Here is a 15,569-nt window from a genome sequence, read left to right as displayed (position 1 = left end):
GTTCTGGATTTTAATGTCTTTATTATGTTTAAATATACTACAGACTCAGTTGTTGTAGAACAAACACAGGTCCTTCAAAATGTGCAAACTCTGGCCAGCACCACTGCGTTTGCACATCTGTGTTTTGTCAGAGTGTGTATTGTCAGACTGATGGAGGGTGAGGTTGGAGGTCAAGGTTGAGGTTCACTACCTGCAGCCAGAGAGAGCTGCTTCTGCTTCCTCCTTTTCTCCCAGCTCGCTTCCTGCCTCTGACCTGGACTGGAAGACGACTCCAGGAGTCATTTCAGAGATGCACAGTAAAGTATGTTATTGCTGCCTGTACACGTGTGCATGCACACTCATGACCTTGAGCGAGGAGCCAATTCAAAGGTATGCTGGCGTGTGGAACAGAGTGAACTGTGCCAATGCACGCACTCGTAGCACTCGGACATTGTCAGAGATCAAAGTTAGTCTGTATCATGGTGAGGAAGCTCTGTTGCATACAAGTTACCATAAAAGTTCAGATTTTGTTTCACGTCACATGTTTAAAAACTACACTCAGAGTATCATTTGTGATTTGACTCGCTCCACTACAAACGTCAGGCAGGTTGAGTCTTTAACCCCTGCCATGTGGTTGATTTCTTTGGGGACCAATAGTAATGTATGATTTGACAGCTTTCTCAGACTAAAAAGCAGAGATGTGGCCCTAGGGTGTTTGCATATGATGTAAAAAAATGTCTTATTTCAGTGCACAAAAACACAGGGACTTGACTTGACGGGAGGTCAACAGCTTGTTTTTTTTGTTTTTGCTTATTCTAGATGGAGCAACGATATAATTTTGAATGTGTTTTCTATACTGCGTGTTTTCAACATTTTTCCCACAGGTTTCTTTTTTCTCCTGTAGATGGCAAATTTCAGTAGCGCACAGAAACAAATAGCCATATATTTTTAAATTTGTACACTAACCCAATTTATATATGCAGACATGAGCATGCATGTCTTCATGTTTCTGTAGGGCGTCGCTGATAGTAGTTGCAGAAATCCCCTCACAAGGTGTGGTCTGGACCTGCGGCTTGTGCAGGAAACGCCTGACAGACCCTTTTCTGACCTGGACAGTGGGACAAAGGGAGGAGGGAAGAAGGGATGCAGAGAGGAAAGGAGGTGTGGACAGAGGGAAACATGGAGGAGGAGGACAGACACGAAGTGGCAAATAAGAAAATAATGAGGAAGTAGAGGGATAAGGAACATGAGGGTAAAATAATAGAAGCAAGTCTTAAAAGGAGGTATGAAATTAAAAAAAGGAAAAAGTTAAAGGGGCAAGGTGGGGAATGACTTGAAAGTAGACAGAGTGGGTGGGGTGGAGGTTGTTCAGTGGCTGGTGGTGAGGCCCCAGGGCTCGTGGCAGACCCGTCTCCATGCGACTTACAGGAAGCAGAGGGTCATCGTTTGACACGACACCGCCACAGGAAACGGGCTCTGGCACAGGAAAGAAATACAATACGGGGCTTTCACAAAGCTGCGGCCCATCTGGGAGGCCAACGCTCTAAAACGCTGCAACAACTGCCTTGTTCATAACACATGACTGTCAATAGTCCCATTGTTCACTGTCAGGTTCAACATAATTAAGTTAAATGCTTAAAGTGGCGATAAGCACCCACACTCTTAGCTGGTAGATGTTTATTTTTTCTTTTTCACCTGTGGTTGAGACTGAAGGTGAAGTTCAAGGAGTCTTAAAACTAATTTTTAATATTCAATAGTCAGTTTTATTAAATAGCTTCTACAGAAAATCTACATTAACTTTCCATTCTCTGAAATACTTAACCAGTAACTAATGCACTAGCTTTGTACCAGTAACACCGCAGTGTCCTTCTTCTCCCTGAGACATCTGCTGCATCCATGCCTTCAAGAGCCCCTCATATGTGGGCACACTAGATTTGACAAACTCTAAAATGTAGGTGTGTTTCATTTGTTTATGTTGGTGCGCCTTCATTGCCATTTTGCTCTGTGATCTTTAGACTTTACATGTTGTTGAGTGCTGCTTTCATGTCTCCTCTCATCCCCTCATGCTGCACAGGATGGCTTTGAACTGCCATGCAGGTTGCTCTATGTATAATAGACACACCCACTGGCCCTAAGTGCCACCACTACATCTACAACCACCACTCATGGAGATTAATAATCTGAGAGCCTCAAAACCTACACACTCACACACATGCACAATAACAGTGTCTGCTCACTTTCACAGCAGACAGTGTTGGTTTTGATCTTTGTGTTTCTATGCTATGCTATGCAGGCACATTTACATGAGACAGGACATCTCAGCAGAGGAAGATTTCATGTCAACCTATTGGTTCACATCCACATTCGATTCATTTCAAGGGCCACAGTTAGCGGGTTTGCTCACTGAGGCAGCACACCTGCTGACAGAACCAGGGAGTCCAAAATAATTGCTGGGTTGGACCATTAAATTTTATGCACTGAGTTTAAAATCCTCACAGAGAAAATGCATTGACCCATAAGAAATGAGTGGATGGTACAAATATGTCTTCTCAAATTAACTGTGCCATTTTCATGTATGTTAAACTGTTTGCTACATTGTTAATGCTGTTTTTACCCAACCAAGAGTAGCACTGTTAATAATGATACTGCAAAATACACTCAATACGAAAGGACCTGTGCATTTGAGATGAAGTATATTAATGGTAATATTTATAGATTGTTTAAAAACTTCTGTTAAACCTCCAGTAACAGATTTATTTGACATTTTAAAAAAAGCTTTGAAGACAATGCTGACATATCACATTTCTGTTGACATGACAAAGATGTTAGCAAACAGTTGCTTATCTTATCGGATGCATTAGCATTCATTTTGGAGTCAATATTTCTGTCCTTCAAACTAATGTAATTCCTGTATTCACTTTCCTTTTAGCTTTGTTTTTGGTCTCCACCAACTCCTGATGGATATATCTGGCTCTTTGGCTGCTAAATGCTCAAGTATGTTTACTACATTGCTAACTTTGTCTGTCTGCTGTCAGTATACAGTCTTCTTTGAGAGTTTTTTCCTTGAAAACAGCTGCATGCTTTGGCTGGAAACAAGGTTGATGAGAGCGCTGAGAATGAACCAAAACAGTAACACACACATAGACGATAGGTCCTCAAAGACTAAATCTGCGTGGTGACAGAGTGATGACCAAGACTGGTGTTTTGCATTCCAGTCAGACATGCTTCACAGCCGCTCTTTCATGCTGCAGTTTTGCCAAATGCCTCTGAATGCTGCGCTTAAGATAACATTTAGCAAATTTTAAGGTCTTGCTCAAGGTGTTAGTTGGTCAAAGACAAGACAGAGCAGGAGAGCTCTCCCTTCTCCCTTCAGAGCACGTTAATGAAGCTCAGTCACACACTCAGGGACAGACAATGAAACACACATGAACAACCTTGAACAAATGCAAAAAAACCAAACCAAAACAAAACTTCACACTTGCACGCACAGTAAAACATTTTGCCTTTTTCTGCATTTTTCATAATTATTAAGAAAGAGTTTTAATATGTTTTAATAGTGGTTGTTTAAATGACTCTACTCTTTATTACATTAAGAGAGATTTTTAGAGAGCTCGGCTAACTCTTGCGTCTGTTTATTCTACATGTTTAAAGCTTAAACTTCAGCCATTTCTTTTCACTACGCGTTTACTCTGTGGTGTCTTAGCAAAATGGACTAATGTGAAGTATGTGATGAAATGAGATGTCTAAATGACAGCTTGGGCTGTTGTCACATGGCTTAACACTCAAGAAGTTGTGGTCTGGGAACCATACAGTACACTGTTTATTGGTCTGCACGTGGGTGTGTGTGTGTGTGTGTGTGTGTGTGTGTGTACATGAGTCTGCCTTTGTGTAAGTGTTGAATGTGACTGCATGATGAATATTAAGTGCCTGGAGCCTTAAGTATTTGTATGTTTGTGCATTTGTACATGTATGTGTGAGTAAAGTTCATATGCGTGTGTGTGTTAATGTGTGTGTGTGGTGCTGCAGCTCCTTCTGGACTGGGCTGTGTTTATCTTGGCCTGATCCCAGACCTTCATCACTTCTCTGCTGATAGCTCCATTCCTCCATCCCTCTGTCCCTCCGGCTATTTACAAGTCTACCGCAGACTGCCTTTCCCTGCGTGCCAACATCCAATTCTTTTTTCCCTGCCTCTCCTCTCCTCTCCTCTCCTCTCGTTCGCACTATCATCATTTGCTTTACCTCAGACTGCGTTTCAGCGCTCTCCCTTCCCCATTTCACTCTTCTTCAGGGCCAAACTGGAACGTATGTGCACATCCACCCTTTACTCATTCTCTCCTTTGACTTATTTGTTTACACAGTCCAGTCTGTGCATTTGTCTTACTCCGTGCCTTGTCGAGACATGTAAGTAAGTAGGCTATTTATAAAGTGAACTAATGTCATTTTTCTTTGTTGACTTGTGAACAATGAAACATACACTACAACAAAGTTCCCACATGTAGGCCATTATCTTGTTTTTATATTTTGCATGACTGTTAGTTTCCATAAAATTAAAATAAAAAAATGTAGGAAAAAAACCCAACAATTTTATTTATTTTAAAGTTTATGCTCCAACATTTTCTACATTCTCTGCTACAGTACATGACAGCTAAAAGCAGGAGAAGCACGGGTGTCACTGCTAACATTAATGCTGGTGCTGTTGTGAGATATGACAGTGAGATTTGACTAATTTTATTTTTACACCTGTGCTTTTGCTACTGTGATGTAACAAAATGCTCTCTGGGCAAAAGGCTTATTGAACCACGATGCTAATTCATATTTTTACGTCACTATAATAAAATTAGATTACATAAAGTCAACAGCAGTAGCAGGTCTTACCATGTTTTTTGGCCTCTCAGGCAAGTTCAAATAAAATATACACAAGTAAAAAAATGCAAAATGCAATTCTGAGGATTGACCTTTAAAGTGATATAAGCTTTGATTATTTTATTGTGTTAATTAATTTTTTTTTTTTTTACATATCATGTCTTTCCAGTGCACTGGCCCAATTAAATATTCGAGCTATGTTGCTATGGCATTCAAAGCATTTTAAGTAATACTGTCTTTTTAAAAAATACTGTATTTGGGCATAACTTAGAAGCTTTTGCTCCCAGTTTCTCACCTTTCAGGCCTACAGGTCTCAGCTGAGCAGAGAGTGGTCCAACAGTGTGGGGATGCCTGCGCACCTTTGGGTCAGATTTCCAGCTTGTTGATCATTGCTCCTCATCTCCAAAGTTCAACACTTTAGTATCACATCATGACTACTAACACGACCCAAACCCACCTCAGAGTCACTTTACTCTTCAGCTCTTATCTTTGGGACAGCATTAAAGGGACTTTTGCTAAAGTATATTTCTATACACACACTCGATGCACAGACCACCTGACATGCATTCATGCAAGCATGCGCACACACACACACACACACTGAACTGCAGCCCAGCAGTTATAACCCTGCCAGTAGCTGGAGTTGACTTATTCCCATGTGCTGGGAATGTGATGTTGCAGTAATGCTGTTGTGCCTGCGGTTTCTGCAAGGTATACCCAAGCATTCCTCCGTCGTGCGCTCATCTAAACAAAGCTAGTTAAAAAGGACGCACAGGGGCTCGGGCTACACAGTCGTGGCGGGGCTCCTCTGGGTGGCTCCTATCTAACAGAGGGCTCAGAGAGTTTTGGGTTTCCTACACATGTCAAGGTAGGTTAGCTGTTCCCAGTGTCGGGCCGCTCTGAGGCCCTGGTGGGCTATCACTCACAACTGAGCCCTCCCGTCTCCCTCTCTCTCTCTCCCTCCCTCTCTCCCTCTCTCTCTCTCTCTCTCTCTGTCTCTTTCTCCCTGGAAGCCTCGTTCACTCCCTCCACGCCCTCCTCCCACCCACCGCCTCGCCCACACTGACGCACAGCCTGTCTTCTGGCTGTCGTCCCTGGTTTTACTTGTCAGGCTTTGCCCTTTTTCCTTGTCTGTGTCTCCCAGACCTTACATCCCCTCTGTCTTGCTCTTTTCTTTCCGTTCAGATCATGGTGTGTCAGAGTACGGTCCTCGCTTGTCATCTTTAATTTTTGTCTGAACCCTGTCACACATTAAAGCAAACTCTTGCTGTTTTTGTATTGTCTGCAGTCCACAATAAGCCACAGGGAGAGGTACATTTCATTGCTGCATGTGCTGAAGCCATATTGAATTATGTTTTGTTTTTTCCTGGAAACATCTTGCCCGCTGAGGCTACAGCCCAAACATATCTTTTGAGAGACAGTTAATCACAATATGTTTTTAATATTATGTAGATCATATTAATAGTTGGCCAAGCCGAGGCAGAAAAAGCAGCTAAAAGTAACCTTTTCTCACCTCTCAGTCTTTTCTGCAGGGATATCGAGACAGTCCAGTCCTTACATGTCACACATAAATGATCCCACCACTTCCGGGTTTACTGAGCCTGTTAGTGTCCTGCGCCACACAAGCTGTGTTCCAACACTGTTGCTTAATTGTGAATGCAGGCCGTTTGTGAGTCAAAACTAAAATAACTTTTTGCAAAAGAAAAATAAACTGACAGGGATTTTTCCTGAGAGGAAACCTTTAGTTTACTATATGACATGTTTCTTAATAGTGCTAAAGTGTTCAGTGTTCTTTAAATAAACAATGTGGAGTTTTGCATAGTGGGGCATGAAAGAATGCAGGAGTCTCGCTGCCCCTCTCACACATGTCAGCAATTTGGCTGCCTTGTGTATTTTGGATGTTGAAAAAAAGGAACATTTCAAAGTAAACGAAAGAAGGAAAGTCTTATCCGCCTGGCAGCTGCGCTCCGGACCAAATTGCTTTCAGCTGATGCGCTACAGCTCAAACTTGCTTGGGTAATGTCAAGTGATGCATTGCAATACTGAGAAAACAACACAGACAAAAAATAAATAAAAAGGAAGAGAAATGCTGGAAAGTTCCAGTGCTTATTCAGGCAAAGCCCACAAACCCTCCAACAAGCAGATATTCTCGCGACCATCTTTTTTATTTATAGTTTTTCTTTTTTTAATTGAATCTTCACGTTGAGAGTCAGTCTGTAGAGATGTTGCCTCCACGTAAATGATACACTTTGGTTTTCATTTGAAGAGAGAGAGTGACATGAGATTGGAAGGATGAATGGGATACATTTCAATATTTGGATCACAAGTAAAAAGTTGAGCAAGAGTGAGCAACATTTTAATAACACAAAACATTTGTTAGCGTAGAATGACAAAGGAAGGAAAGAATGAAATTAAGAAGTTTTCAGTGGTAAGTCCAAATTAGGAAAGGTCACAAATATACAAATAAACATTAAGAAACTGAGAAATTAAGCTGAGGAAATTCTTCATCTGCCTCTCATACACATCAGTGTCCCTGGGCATGATGATGATGATATAATTTATTTCATACATCACATTGTGTAACTACATGCTGGCATCTGCAGCTACCTGACAAACATGTACTGAATGCCAGTGCAAACAAACGTGTGGGCAAACAAATTAAGGTGCAAATCAAGCATTGTGCAAGGTTTGTTTTCCTTTCAACATGCAGGCCTGCTTGCACAAATACACAGAAATATTAAATCTTCCAGGACATCAATAAAACCCACAAATCACAAATGTACTGAAAATATACAGACATTTAGATGTTTTCCACACACTGATTCATGGAATGAATAAAATTGTGTTTTGAGGCATTTTTTTTTTTCTTCAGCAAACTAGTGAAGACAATTGAATTTTCCATCTTCAGGGTATTTTTTTTATCGTGTGTTAGATGTGGTGGCTGAGATGTTTTTCACACACACGCACACACACAGGATTTTATATTTACACCTTGAGGTCATGACATTTCCTCCTCTCATCACATTTTCATTTTCGTTTTTCACACATACACATTTTTCACATTTGATAAAATGCCATGAACAGTTTTTCTCAATATAATGGTTTCACTGTTTCTCTGACCCAAGTTTCCCTACACTTTGCCAACAGTAGAGGTCCAGCATAATGTTACATAAGTAGTTTAGCGCTCCTTTCCATCACTGTAGGGAACATTCATTTATAGTAACTTTAATATGCTATGAGAGGCAATATTGATTTAAGGAGAAATCTTTATAAACCAGAAATCAACACTTTGGTGACATTATTATGATACTAACAAATATTACTCACTGCTTCAAGAAGAACTGAAGAAAAGGATGTACTAAAAAGCATGCTTATGATCAATCTGAGCATTCAGATTTTACCTTTACATCAGCTTGTGTGCAATAATCTTCTGTTATAAGTGTATGTCGAACTGCACACACAGACACAGTCACTGCAGTGTTCAGAGACACAGTAAATTACACATTAAGCCCCCCTATTTGGCATTTATAAGCAGTATATTAACATTTAATAAACGGTTACTAATGCAATTGTAAGCAGAGGCTTGCGTATAAACAGATAATGTTTAATGATAATAGAAATACATGATAATATTATTTATCTTTTACTAGGAAAGGTTGTAATTACTATCAAATACTGTACATGAATTAACACTTATAAGTGTCTGAATAACAACTACATTATAGTGTGGTATAAAACATTATATTATATTACCCCACTGGGCAGTAACTACTGTGGCACTGAAATCAAAATTAAAATCTTATCCGCATACATCATCTCGGAAACAGTCATCCAACCGCAGATGCCACAGAAATTATCTTTACACTACGATTTCTGTGAAGTGGAAAAGTTGATTAGCATGTGGTTTTTTGTTTTATTTGAAGGGAAGAGGAAACATTTTTTTTTCAAACTCTATTAGATAGACTGATAATAGAGAGCAGACATGGACTGAATGGAGAGAGATTGGACAAAACATTGCAGTTACATGGTCAGCATCTCCTAAACCAGACTAAGTGATTCTCAGAGTAATTCAGAGCAAAAATACAACACTGTTCTCACTCCTGTTAATTTTGAACATGAAGAAATAACTCTGCTGACATCTGGTTCATCTCAGCATTGTAGCTCTGGCAAAAAATTTCCCCATAAAGAGTCACCACCTGCACTTCCTTGACTTCTTGAGCAAAAACAACACGCTACTTTTAATTTGAAAAAAAAGGAGAGCACGGTCTCCACCAACCAAACCAACCAGACCCCTCAAACACAGCAGGTTCTCGCTGTCTTTCTGTCTCTCTCCCAGCCCCCCGGCTCTGTTTACATTCTGCTGGCGGGGGGATCTGGAAGTGTTTGGCTCGTCTCTGCACTCACTGGGAACTATCAGACAATTCACATTTTAAACTATTTTGATATCAGCTCTGTGGAGAGTTGCCGTTTCCCTGAGAACATGACTTTCCTCTGGGCTCTGGGGCCTGTTGCACCGCCAGAAGAATAAACAGAGGCAGAAAGGCGGGGACAGACAAAGAGAGGGTGATGGTTAGAGAGAGAGAGAGAGAGAGAGAGAGAGAGAGAGAGAGAGAGAGAGAGAGAGAGAGAGAGAGAGAGAGAGAGTCCGTGTGTGCCTCAATGTCTGCAGCAAAAACAAATAAGTTAAAAAAATAAGTATAAAGCAAAACTCAAGAAATCTCACAATTCTGAGGATGAATGTGATGTGATCCAAAAAAAAAAAAAAAAAAATTAGATATAGATATACCATAGATAGATATACCATAAATTGAAAAGTAAAAATAGCACATTTGAGTGGCTGAAAATGGCTGTACTGTATTTAATGCAGTGAACTCTGAGGTCAAAGTTTTTCTGGTGAGTACTTGTGAGTACTTGGTTCTTATGCTGAGGTTAAAGGTGCTGGAATTAGAGGGGCAAACGTTCAGCCTGTGTTAATTAGGTGAGTAGCTGAGTTTCTCCCTGCTCATGCAATGCCTGAAGCTGTGTGTGTGTGTGTGTGTGTGTGTGTGTGTGTATGTCTGTATAAGATGGATAAAATAATAGAAAGACCAAAAAATAACAACACTGATGTAAAAAAAAAAACAAAAACAACAAGTTTTTCAAAAAGTTTAAGCTAACATTTAGCTTTTGTCGATTGATTCTGACTGGTTGTGAGATTTAATGGCTCAGGTACTGGACTGTATTGTGATGTTTACGTTGTGTATGTCAGTGGTGAAAAGAGTTTTTTATACAAGAGCTCTGCTTATGAATGGAAGTACTGCATTTTTTTATTTCCACAATTCCTTACAATATTTCTGCTTATCCTACTGCAGTATTCTACTCAAATATAATAACATAACAATGACATTTATTTTTAAATTTACTTTATTAATCCCAAACTGGGAAATTACTTCTCTGCATTTAACCCATCACTGACTGAAACACACAACATGCAGTGAAACACACAGGAGCAGTGGGCTGCAACTATCAAGCACCCGGGGAGAAAATTGGTGGTTAGGTGCCTTGCTCAAGGGCACATCAGCCAGCTAATGCAGGGCGGGAGCATTTTTCACATTAATCACTCCATCACACCCCGACCGCTGGGGGAATCGAACCTGCGACCTTCAGATTACAAGCTGCTTGGCCACGGCTGCCCCATGAGGTGCTTTTAGTTTTGATACATCTGATACATTTATCTGAGGGAACTTCTTTTTTTTTAAACTTCTTAATACAAGACTTGTAATTGAATATTTCTATAATCTGGTACGTTTACTTCTGTAGAAGATCTGAATCCACCACTGGTAATGATAAAATAATAAATCTTGTAGCATAACTTAACACAATGATATAACACAGTAATATTCTTCATATATTGTTAACATTACATCAAAAAGGGCCACAATGTGTAGTCTTACTTTGAAAGGCACAAAAAATCTATGCACTTTTAGTTTGATAGTAGACACGTTTTGAATACAGGACTTTTGCTTGTAATGAAATGTCTTTACACTGTGTTATTGCTACTACGACGCAAATGCTCCTTTAACGACTGGTGTCTATACGACTCTGATTTTATTCTTTTTATTTTAAGTATGGATCCATTATTAGTAATAAGCTAACATCACATTTTGGCGACTGCCTCCCTTTCCAGCACTGCATCATTTTAAAGGTTGACTAACAAACCAGGACTTCAGGCAGAAACTGGATGACCTAAATTGTTTTTCTTTGAACGTTCTATTAAAGCTGACACACACATACACACACTGCTAATTGAAAATCTGCTGCATGGCTCACTTGCATAGCTTGTTTCCTTTTAAAATGTGATTTACAGTAGTCGCTGTAAGTGCATCTGACAGTCTTGACAGAAAACAAACACCATCAGCTGCTGTATTATAAGGTTTTTGTGGGTTTTTTTTTGTCCATTCTTGGTCATACATTTGTGCTTTTCTGAGCGAGTGTGTGTGCACATATTGCTCATGAATGCAGCAATCTCCTGGCCAATCAACAGGTCCACCTTCTCCACTTCAGGTTCGAATGACCTATTAGCCAAATGTGTTTATTCAGTGTTTAGTCACTATTACCCTCAGTATGATCCCTGCACTAAAGGGCTAATGGCTGAAAATTTCCCCCAAGACCGACTTCACCGTAAAATAATTGATTTCATGTGAGAGCAACTGGCACGCGTTTCCTCTTGTTTTCCCAAAGAGGTGATATCATGAGGTCAGGCCGCTTGTTCGTCACCGAGATAGCGTGATTGCTTCCGGTACTGGAGAGAGAATAAGAAAGAAACGTAAAGCAGAGGTGGATCAGAAGGCGATTTGGTTCTCAGTGAGGCACTGTGGCATTAAATCACACATCAAATCATTTGGTGTTATCGCTCAAAGGCAGGAACAAAGCCAAAGAAAGAACATGATTTGTTTTTTACAAGCTGTGTTTCAAGTGTTCTGTCATTACATCTGCAGGAAATTGTCCATTATCAAAAACTAAACTAAAACAGCTTAATTTTTTAGCTCTGGAACACATGTTCAGGAGAAAAAAATCTCAGCTGCAGGAACTTTTTCAAATTTTATTTATTTTTGGTATTATTTCTTAGATGAAAGATTAGCTGAGGAAATCTTACGTGATCATGATCTGCATGCACACACTTTCAAGATTTCTTTTAAAATGGTCATCTAAAATAAATATCTTTTTATTTTGTTCTATTGTTATTTCTCTCCGACTGGTCAAAACCCAGAAATAGCTCCTTTAGTGGACGATATTATTCATCTTAAACAGGAATGATGAATATATCAAACAGTTTTTTACTCTTTGCTCAGCTCTTGTGTGTGTGTGTATGTGTCTCTGTCTTTTTGATGCTGTGTGTGTATTTGTAATTATTCTCTGTGTGCATCCCATGTAACACAACCCCAAGCTCAGTGTGCATTTCCAATACCTGAGGGGGCACGCATGTGAGTGTGTCTGTACTGTGTGTGTGCCTGTGTGTGTATGTGTGTCTGTCTGTCGGTCTGCATGGACGTTTGTGTGTATGTGTGTGTCCCCTATATGTTTCATTTACCTAAACTGCCGCTCTCTCTTTTTCCTGCTTCATTTTGACAAATTTGCGTTTCCAGGAAGCCTCTGAGGTCAGCGCAGCATCTGTTGCTACTTATGGCCAACATGTAGTCATGAGCACTTGTGCGTGCACACACACACACGCACACACACACACATACATACGCGTGGTGTAGGAGCTGCTTTGTATAAATTACTGAAGAACTGAGACCCAGTAAGACATGAATGCGTGTTTAAAGTTCCCAAAGTGACTTTAAAGAGGAGTCCAGGTCTAGACATGCAGCTTTAATGGCTGGGTTAAAATGGTGTATCATTTCATTATTATTTTTAGCAGTGTAAACAAAAGTTGCAAAATTATTTTATCTTTATAGAGCAATGGACAAGTTAAAATGCAATAAAATAATGCAATTAAAAGCTCATAAGTCAAATAAAAGCTCTGCCCATGTTTTTATCATTTCTTATCTTCTTCTTAGCATGTGCATGAACATCATGTGTATATTCTTTATATATCAGATTACTGACATGCAGACAGTTCATTTCTCAGCGCTGCAGTCAAAGTTAACAGTGCACCTGGATTGTTACGTCTGGCCGCATTGGTCTGGCCAAAGCTGTCCACCACATCAGCCCTTCACCCTCAAGTGTTTTACTCTGTCAGTTTTCATTCCCCTTCAGTCATGTCTCTTCGCCCAAAACCACATTCATGACCAAACATGGCCTGATCCCATCAAAGCAATGCCTTAAAAAAATACCTTAGTGAAACCCTCAGATACTTCGACGATGCCACAGAGATGGAAGCAGAGGAGAAGAAGACTGTTTTGCTCTCATGGTTTTGGAAAGGGGATCGAGTAGACACCTAGCAGGGGATGAGAGAAGCCAGACATCATAAAAGATTTGTGAGGAAAGGGCTTTCTGTTCTTGGTTTGGTCTGAAGCCACAGGAACTGGGCTTCACAGCCAAGTCCCTGAGCAGAACCCACGTAACCTCAATAGAACCCAGAACCACAGATTGCAGACCTCTGTCTCGGTATGAAGACGGGTATGATTCCAGTCAAACCTCATATTTGTGTTTTTCACATTTATGCCTTGAATAGAAGTGAAAATTACGTGATTACTTGCACTATTGAAAGAACAAAGTATTTTTGTGTTGTTGATGGTTGAATTTTCTCATATTTAACAGTGTGCGCAAGGTAAATCAAACCACTTTTTTCCTGTGAACTGAATCTTCTTGAAGCATGAAGAAATAAAAAACTGCAAGAGGAACTGTTCTTATTTGGTTCTGGCAAAGCAGCAGAAGGGGAACCAATGGGATGTCTTGGTGGGCTGGCAGTCAACACAATGTGTGACCACAACATCCCTGGTTTTGTTCCAGTGGGGAACTTTTACATTCACTTTCACATGTTGTGTTCCTCTCTTTTCCTCTCTTTTTATGTCTCCTGTCAGTCTATCCAATAAAAGGAAAAAGAAATGAAAGGGAGCCAACACTCAGGGTCTGCACACTCACAGGGAAGTTGCTTTGGTTGTCCTGTACTATTCATTAGAGAATATGTTGACAGTATCAGTCTAAGTGGCTGCCATATCAACCACAAAATCACACAAAAAAAGGAATAAGAATAAGAATTCTTTTAAAACATAGGTGTTTGCCATGTTGAAATATACAGATACTCTCCCTGTTGTAAAAAAACAAGCTGGAGCCAGTTGGATGTTAGCTTAGCTTAGCATTTAAACAGGGGGAAACAGCTAGTCTGGCTCTGACCACAGGTAACAATACCCAGACAGGTTCAGATTGTTGATTTTAGTGCTTTTGTGTAGATTAAACAAATAAAATCAGCTTTAGAGGAGTTTCTTCCCCCAGTTTCCAATGGACAGGTGTGAGAATGTTACTCAGGAACTGTTCGCAAGAAAACAAATAACTACATTTCTTAAAATACTGAACTATTTTTCTAAATCATGATCTTTGTTTTCCTTTTTTTAGGGGGGGAAATGCAAGAAAAAAAGTGTCTTTCCACCAGCCACCATGTGTAGAATTTAACCTTTCAAACTGCTGCCCTGCTACACTGAGCTGTGAGCGCTAACCTGCGCACAGAGGGGATGTTAAGATGCTGCCCGGCGGGGTGACAGCCTGCCGCGTTAACAGGACAGACCTGTTAGAAGAGCGCAGACCACCCCAGCACCGCTTCCCTCGACATAACTCAACCAGATGTTTAATGAAGGCCAGTGTATGCGTGAAGATGGTGTGTGTGAGTGTAATCATTCTCACCTGTGTTGCTACAACCCCCTGTGTGGAGGCTAACGGATGCAAGCCCGCAATGCCCCCACCACCACCAAGTCACAATTCTGCAGATTTTACATCACCTCACTCTTCACTTTTCTTTTTGCCTTGTCCAACAACTTCTTTTCTCTATGTGCGGCGTTTTAGGTTCTTTTCCCCCTCAGGGCTTTCATGCGGAATTAATTTTCATATTCCCTTTCCATAATTCCCCCCTCTCCTAAAATCCTCCTCAACTGACAGCCCCTCCACCCTCACCTCCTGTACTTCCCCTTCACCTCCTCCCCCTCACTTCAACCCCTCATCCCTACCTTACAGCTGTTGTTTTGGATTAGTCAAATAGCTCCTGTCAGATCCAGTGTTCCCTCTTTTCTGCCACCCACAGAGCAGCCCTGCACACTCTACTCACTCCCTCTCTGTCTCCCCCCTCAGTTTCTCTCTTGAGCACGTGCATGCAAACCTATACCGACGTCTTTGACAGGTGCGTGTCAAGGTGCCTCTGTGGGCAGGGCTGTGAGGTTTCTGTGGTTTCAGAGGGCTGCGCAGATTTTCTTTCTTTTCAGGTCCAAGAAGGCGCGACGGTGCTAGCGTACCGCTCACACCTCCCAGCAAAAAAAAAAAAAAAAAAAAAGGGTTTGTTGTTCTAAACTGGACAAGGAACGCACCCAAATTCACAGCATTTTACTTCCCTGGAATTCACCTTACCTTTCAATGGCTCCTCTTCTTCTAGTCTTTATTATTTTTCCTTTTTGTGTGTGGAATTTTGACAGCTGCAGGTCTGGTCATTCATGCTGGGTGAGACAGACTGACACTAAAAATGGTTTTGACATGATGATGGCAAGAGTAATAGTGTTATTTCAGTCATTTGGACAAAGGGAGTTGCTGTGTGCCTGTGC

This window comes from Scatophagus argus, chromosome 20 (assembly GCF_020382885.2).
Source record: "Scatophagus argus isolate fScaArg1 chromosome 20, fScaArg1.pri, whole genome shotgun sequence".
Classification (NCBI taxonomy): domain Eukaryota; kingdom Metazoa; phylum Chordata; class Actinopteri; family Scatophagidae; genus Scatophagus; species Scatophagus argus.
This window is presented reverse-complemented; position numbering follows the sequence as displayed.